This window comes from Dioscorea cayenensis, chromosome 6, assembly GCF_009730915.1.
Source record: "Dioscorea cayenensis subsp. rotundata cultivar TDr96_F1 chromosome 6, TDr96_F1_v2_PseudoChromosome.rev07_lg8_w22 25.fasta, whole genome shotgun sequence".
NCBI lineage: Eukaryota > Viridiplantae > Streptophyta > Magnoliopsida > Dioscoreales > Dioscoreaceae > Dioscorea > Dioscorea cayenensis.
In genome coordinates this window covers 15953120-15959857 of record NC_052476.1, presented here as the reverse complement: position 1 = coordinate 15959857, position 6738 = coordinate 15953120, and the positions used below count along the sequence as shown (strand labels likewise).

The 6738-nt window shown below is 39.6% G+C and overlaps 1 non-coding gene across 1 annotated transcript; it reads left to right on the top strand.

Annotated features, from left to right (window-relative positions):
• The first annotated feature begins 5370 nt into the window (after positions 1-5370).
• LOC120264054 lies at positions 5371-5476 on the top strand. The gene has a single exon (XR_005537235.1). It is a non-coding gene; the product is annotated as a small nucleolar RNA R71 (small nucleolar RNA).
• The last annotated feature ends 1262 nt before the right edge of the window (positions 5477-6738 follow it).

The following is a 6738-nucleotide window of genomic DNA, read 5'->3' as shown; positions in this document are numbered from 1 at the left end:
TTCATTACTTGGACACTTAGCCAATTTTCACCAAAGCCCAAGAAAAGCACGGCTTAAGCAAGCCCGTGCTTAGGTCGTGTTGAGCCTGAATAGTTCCTTTTATTCCCCAGATATAGGTTTTTCAAGGGAGAGCTTGGCGATGTTTTGAGATCCATCTTTTGGCAATTGCCTTAGGTCAAGACCAGATTTCACCACACCTTCTGGGGTGACCAAGATTGCATTGAAGGCACATTTGAGGACTGGAGCTAGCAAATCCAAAGAGTTCTTTGAGTCCAATTAAGAAGATTTGGCAAGAAAAAGGGAGTCATATTTTCTTATCATTTTGTACCTTTTTTCCTTCCTAGTTGTATGAACTCATGAGGTGCTAATCGTTCTATGGTGCCCAGGGCTATAAACCTTATTGTTTAGTGTACTTTGACTTACTCCTTTCAATGATTATGGAGTTCTAATATGTTCTTATGTTAAATCTTGTGTTATATAACTTGATGTACTTGAATTGCATAGTTGTAGTTGTGAAACTCAATGTGTTTTGATTTCCATAGTTGTAGTTGAATCTGTGTAATTGCAAAACTTGACGTGTAAGAGGCCTGTAGTCACAATTACAAAACTCAACGTATTAGAAAGCCATAGATGAAACATTGTTTTTAAGCATGCATAGGAACATTGAGATGTACCTGATAATCATTAGAGGCAAGTCAGTATACTAATGCATTTGGGAATTAGTCCAGGGCATTATTTCTCATTGTCAGCACAACCTTTCTACCTTCACCTTTCCATCTGTCCTTCTTGATTATTTCATCTTAGTTAATTCACAACTAATCCATTATTGACCAAGTAAAGATTAGAGGAGAGATTAGCAATAAGAGTCCCAATCCCTGTGGTTTGATAACCTTACCCCTCAAGGAGTACCACTTTATTACTCAATATGATCCGTGCACTTGCAGAAAGTAGCCATCATCGATGTACCTAGGCTTTTTCTTGTGAATTCGAACTTTCATTGGCAATATATTTTTAATCTAGTTGATTATGATTCATTGCACAATTTTTTGTTGATTAATGTGTTGATATTGTGAGAAAGAGATCCCCACTTATTAGAACACCTGATAAGTGCTTGTGCATTAATAATATGAAGTATTTTTTTCTTATGTTGAGCACTACTTTTCTCAGATTTTATCGCTTATGCATGTGTATTTGTGTTCTTTTGTGCATTTAGGGTTGTGGAGACAATTGTGGAAGAAGTGAACCAAAAGTAGATCATGGATGCATTTGTTGATGAAGTCTTAGAGTGAACAAATGTTAAAGCTGTGCTCAAAGACATATGGGTGTGTGCCAACCTCCATTGTGCTCAAGCAATTACCCAATTTGGAGGAGCACAAGGGCAATCACACTCATGTGTTCTGACTTGTGCAATGCTAGCAAGATAATTCGTTAATGTGGTTTAGTAGAAGAAGCAATGTGATCTACCGAATAGATATGTGCCCATTCATGTGGCCTCGATGAAAAGTGTGGATTCGGGAGTATTTTGGCGAAGGACTATGTCAGTTAACTATAGCAAATTATTGTAGCAAAAGTACTATAGCAGTTACTGTACACAGCTCGCACGAAATCAATTTCTGGAAATTCACATGGGCGTGTGGAAATTCCACATGCCCGTGTGGATGCTCGATTCCAGCCACTATAAAAGCCGTGATTTCAGACGTTTTAAGGGACCTTTTCTCATCTTTTCCCCATCTTTGGAGACAATCATGGATAGGGGTTGTAGAGGCTTTGGCTAAGTCTTTGGAGTGGTTCTACGAATTTTGACACCATGTTCCTTCGGAAGATAGTTAATGGGGAAGCTTTCATTGGCATCAATTCTGCGAGGTATGCCCTAGGCTTGACGAGGGAACCCTTGGAGAAGACGAGGCAACTCCGCAAGACCATCAATATGGACTACGAGAGGGTTTTACTTATGGATTGCATGCTTTTACATTCAATTTCATTATTGATTATATCTTGTTCCATGGAGAGCTAAACCCCTAGTGGTTGCTTGGACTTGTAAACCCTAGGATGATTTTGTTTCATTGATCTTTCATTTTGTTTTTTTAATTGATGTTTTTAATTGAGTTTCAACCTTGAATGCATATTGAATTAATTTTCCCTTAGAGTGACACTAGGGTTGAGAATCTATCCTGGTTATCCTTGTGGATGAGTGACACACCATGAGGGTGAGACAAAGCTAGGTTGGACAGGGTCGAGAGGTAGAGGAACGGCCCCTTTCCCTTCCGATGTGATTTATCCTACCTCCATGTTCCAAGAGTTTTTTGTAGTCACAATAGAGTGAAGTGCTAAGAGACAAACTCCACTGGGGCTTAGTTGCGCAAGCCATAGAATGAAATGTTGAAGTAATCCTTAGTGCTGGGGCTTAATTGTAATTAGGGGTCTTTCGCCTAGACCAAAGGGTTAGATGTATATTAGGAAATAGGGTTTATCATTTGGAATCCCCAAATCTTTATGCAACCCCACACAATGTAAAGCGTCGAGAATATCCCTTTCCGCCGGGGTATAATATGAGGGTTAGTCATGGTTAACCTTAGGTCTGGGACCGTGTGTCTTAGGATTTCCATGACTCATTAGACATTAGTTAGGAGACATAATAATTGGTCTTGCACTTGAAACAATAGTCCTAGGGTGAGCAATGTCCGGGTGCCCCATTTTCAATTGATTGCCTCTCATATTATTCTATTACGTCTCTTTCTTCTTTACTTTATTTCTATTTGTATTGATATTGTTCACACCACTCTTAAATCATCTTTACTATAGCTAAATAGCAATACTTGTGTTTCTGAGCACTATTCTTGGTGGATATGACTGCCTACTCACCAGGGTACTTTATTACTTTGACAACTCCATGCACTTGCGGTACGCACTCGTAAGGTGTGTGTCAACACTCGTGCCTTGTTAGATCTATACATGTGCTAAGAGATTCGATATTGCTAGATATCTTGATTTGGGTTTGAATGTCCTTTCAGAGGAGTTCTTGATCTTAAGGTGAACATAGGAAGCTGGTGTAGAAGAGATTTCATCTTAAGTTCTTAGTGTTTCAGACCTAGTTCCTAAGAGATCAAGACTAGTAAGCCTCTAAATTCCTCTAGTCCATCACTAGATAGCATTGTCATAATTGATTTCACATCACAAGTAATTTCTAAGGAACTCCTCACACTAGTACACACCCCTTCCAATTGCACTTCACAATTCTCAACTGTCCTTTAGTAATTAGTTGTAGAAGTAGATCTACAAAACACTATAGATATTAGGCTATTGATTAAGTAAAAATGAAGTAATAGGAGACTCTCACCATTCCCTAAGGAATAAAACCCTCATGCTCATCCATGAGGTATTACTTGACGATCCATATACTTGAGATGTTACGCACACCAAACCATTGCATGGTTGGCATGTGTCAACTATCCATTGATTTACTTAGACCATACCTATGTTCTAACCTCTCATTAGACAATATCGAATTGAACCACCACCATTTCTCCATAAAGTCTTCCTGCCCCCTATTTGATAAAAATACAATAAATGAATAGTCATTCGATGAATAATCATTTTACTATTTGATTTCCTATCAGAATTAAGCATATGGATCTAATCATTAGGATTGTTAACTAATAACGAGTGAGTATTGAAAGAAATGATTCTCCTTTGGTGAATCCGGAATATCACTATATATTGATACAATCTTTTTCTCCATTATAAATAGAAGAAAATAATGGTTTCTCTCATGTCATGTACAAATTTTATCATCGAAAGATAAATAAAAAATAGTTGTTTTTTCCTATAACTATAAAATAAAGAATTTATTCTCGTACAATCTGGTATTATATAATCAAATAATATAATAGATTAAGTTTCTATTGTAGCATGGAACGAAAAAGACAATATACCAAATAGATTAAGTTTCAAGTATCAATGGAACCTCGGCCTCTTCATTAACATCCAACACCACAAAGTCCACAGAAAATATGTTCTTGTCAACTTTCACAAGTACGTCTTTAATGATGCCCCTCGGATGTCTAACTGTTCGATTGGCTAATTGAAGTGTCATCCGAGTGGGCCTAGGCTCTCCCAAACCTAGCTTCTAAAGAAAGTATAAGGCATGACGTTGATGCTAGCCCCTGAATCCGCCAATGCCATTTCTTACCCCAAATTACCAATGTTGCATGGAATGATAAAGCTTCCGGGTCTTTCTTCTTGTTCGGCATATTCTTTTGCAACACTGCTAAACAAGAGGCATCTAAGATCACAGATGCACTCTCCTCTAACTTCCTCTTGTTTGTCAAGAGGTCCTTGAGAAACTTTGCATTGCGAGGCATTTGAGACAAGGCCTCTACAAATGCAATGTTGATGTGCAACTACTTGAATAGACCCAAGAACTTCTTGTATTACTCGTAGTTTTGGTCGTTCTTCCATCTTGAAGGATAAGGGATTCTTGGCTTGTAAGGTGGGGGTGTCACCTCCTTCTCTTTGTTGGCTCTCTCCTCAACCTCCATGACCACGGATGACTCAACATTGATCTTCTCACAAGGGAGCTTACCCTCAACTTCATGATCACTTCTCAAAGTGATCACCTTCATATGTTCTCTCAGATTGGTCTCCGTGTTGCTAGGCAAACTCCCTTGAGGTCTTTCCGAGAGTGACTTTGCAATTTGTCCCACTTGGTTCTCCAAGTTGTGCAATGATGCGGTGTGGTTGTGAAGTGTGGCTTCAACCGATTGAAATCTTGTATCCGATGATGAAATGAACTTTGTTAAAGCCTTCTCTAAGTCAATCATCCGGTTTTCCAACCCTAAAACTTGATTCTCCATGTTCGGAGCTTGTTGTTGTTGGAAACCCATTGGTGCCATAGTCTTCTGTTGCCCTTGATTACTCCAAGAAAGGTTTAGGTGGCTCCTCCACCCCGGATTATAGGTATTGCTATACGGATTTTCTTGACATCTCATTGCATTACCTACAAAATCAACCTATTCCACGGAAGTAGTACCACCAATCAAAATAGGGCAATTAAATGGCGCATGTCCTTCCCCACACCCAGTGTAACTCATCGCGGCCGCCACTCTAGGAGAAGTTAGAGTGTCTAACTTCTTGCTCAATAACTCAACCTGGGCTGCCAATGATGTGACTGCATAGATCTCATAAAGTCTGGCTAGCTTCTTTCAATCCTGTATGTTCCACTGATAACTATTCATAGCCATTTCTTCGATGAGATGTCAGGCTTCATCGGGGGTCTTACTTCCTAAGGTACCTCCTGCTACAGCATCAAGTAACTGCTTCGTGCTTGGGTTCAAACCACTGTAGAAAGTTTAAATAATCATCCACTCGGGGAATCCATGTTGAGGACATTTCCACAGGAGGTCCTTGAATCTATCCCATGTCTCAAAAAGAGACTCCAATTCTGTTTGCACAAAAGAGGATATCCATTCCTAAGCTTCGCAGATTTTCTGGGAGGGAAATATCGGGCAAGAAAGGATTCTACCATCTCCTCCCATATAGTAATCAATGCTCTAGGTAATGAATGTAGCCATTGCTTTGCTCTTTCTTTTAAGGAAAATGGGAAGGCCCTCAACTTGATAGCATCATCTGTGACACCATTAATCTTGAGCATATCACATACTTCCAGAAAATTCTCGATGTGTTTGTTTGGATCCACATTGGCCAAACCATTAAACTTTGTTGACTGCTGTAACATTTGGATGAAGCCTGGCTTAAGCTCAAAATTCTGAGCCATAATCGGTGGCCGCACAATGCTGGATTGCGTGCCAAGAACTGTGGGTCTGGCATAATCTAAGAGTGTCCTCTGCTACTCATTCTGTTCTGCCATATTATCAGACCCTTCACCTTATATCCCAGCTTGATCAGACTGTTCTTGTACAAGTTCTTTTCCCCTTCTATGAATTCTCCTTCCAATGTCGAAGGGTTTCCTCGAGTCATAACCTGGAACTGCAACCAAAGAAAGAAAAACAAATCAGAAAGATAGAAGAATAAGAAAGTATGAAATAGAACAAGTGATGAATAGCTAAAATAGCAAAGTGCAAAATACTTCCAAAATGCTTATTCCCCGGTAACGGCGCCAAAAACTTTGACACACCCCTTGCATGTGTATACCGCAAGTGCACGGGTTGTCGAAGTAATAAAGTACCCTGGTAAGTGGGTAGTCGTATCCACAGGGAATAGTACTCAAAAGCACAAGAATTGCTATTTAACTATAGTGAAGATGATTTAAGAGTGGTGTGAACAATATCAATGCAAATAAAAATAAAGTAAAGAAAAAAGAGACGCAATAAAATAATAGGAGAGGCAATCGGTAAAAAATGGGGCACCCAGACATTGCTCACCCTAGGACTATTGTTTCAAGTGCAAGACCAATCATTATGTCTCCTAACTGATGTCTAATGAGTCATAAAAATCCTAAGACACACCGTCCCAAACCTAAGGTCAACCGTGATTAACCCTCACACTATGCCCTAGCGGAAAAGGATACTCTTAACGCCTCACACTGTGTGGGGTTGCATGAAGAGTTAGGGACTCCAGGTGATAGACCCTATTCCCTAGTATAGATCTAACCCTTTGGTCCATGCAAAAGATACCTAGTCACAATTAAGCCCCAGCACTAAGGATTACTTCAACACTTCACTATGTGGCTTGCGCAGCTAAGCCACAGTGGAGTTTGTCTCTTAGCACTTCACTCAATTG